This window comes from Belonocnema kinseyi, chromosome 4, assembly GCF_010883055.1.
Source record: "Belonocnema kinseyi isolate 2016_QV_RU_SX_M_011 chromosome 4, B_treatae_v1, whole genome shotgun sequence".
In the NCBI taxonomy this organism is placed as follows: Eukaryota; Metazoa; Arthropoda; class Insecta; order Hymenoptera; family Cynipidae; genus Belonocnema; species Belonocnema kinseyi.
The window spans coordinates 46,467,303-46,468,360 of NC_046660.1; positions in this window are offsets into that span (position 1 = coordinate 46,467,303).

Consider the following 1,058-nt stretch of genomic DNA (forward strand, 5'->3'; position numbering starts at 1 on the left):
GAATATTTGTTATGCTCTTGAAAATTTCTTGAAAATATTTTTAAATGCTATAAAATCTTTAAAGTCCTTTAAAATGGCTTCAAATTATTTAAGTCAATAGAAAATTTCTGAGAGTATTTGAAAATACCCTAAAATATTTAAAATCTTTTTTATGATTAATCCCTCAATACTTTTTTTAAATCTTGAAAAATTTTTAAAATGCCCTAAAATCTTTCCAGTTCTTTAAAATCCCTTCAAATCATTGAAATCTTTTTAAAAATTCTTAGAATGCTTCAAAATAACCCCAAAAAATTGCAGAAGAATACAAAACAATCGAGAAATAGGAATGAAAATAAATAAATAAAAAATGTATACTTGTATTCAATAATGGTTTACCCATGCTTAATTCATTGATAGAAATGCCACTGAAGTTTCCTGACTTTTCCCTAATTTTCAGGTTTTCTCTCACCTGCGGTCATCCTTGCAAATCGTAGTTCCATTTTTTCTAATTAATTCTTTTTATGATAAATATAAAAATGTGTCTACTACTGATCTATTATTTTTGTTGAAACGAGATCAAATCTATCTAGCCCGGATTTGAACCGAGAACGCCACATGCGTGGAGTGTTAACGAATTCCGCCCCCACCAACATTCCACTCTTGTATAATGGTGTTCCCGGTTCAAATCCTGGCTGAGGCAGATTTTTTTTTCTTTTCTCCAAAAATAATAGACTTGCAAACGACACTATTCAATATTTAACATCATAAGATTAATAAATAATGTGCTCAACAAAAGAACATCACTGATTATATTTCTAAGTGATTTCAAGTGGGAATTTTATTTTTAGGTTTCATTCCCTTGGAAGCTCTCGCATAAATTGTCATTGGGAAGTGAATCTAAGTAAGCTTTACAGGCCTGGGGTATCGCAAAGCGATGTCAACTTGATGATGATATACTGCTGTGATCTTGGGGGTCCCCCCACTACCCGCGGCACGTTGATGATCTGCACCAGATGCGTGATATCGGGCATGGTGAAGGCATCCAGCGTAAGGGTGGATGCTGGATGTTCTATGCTGGA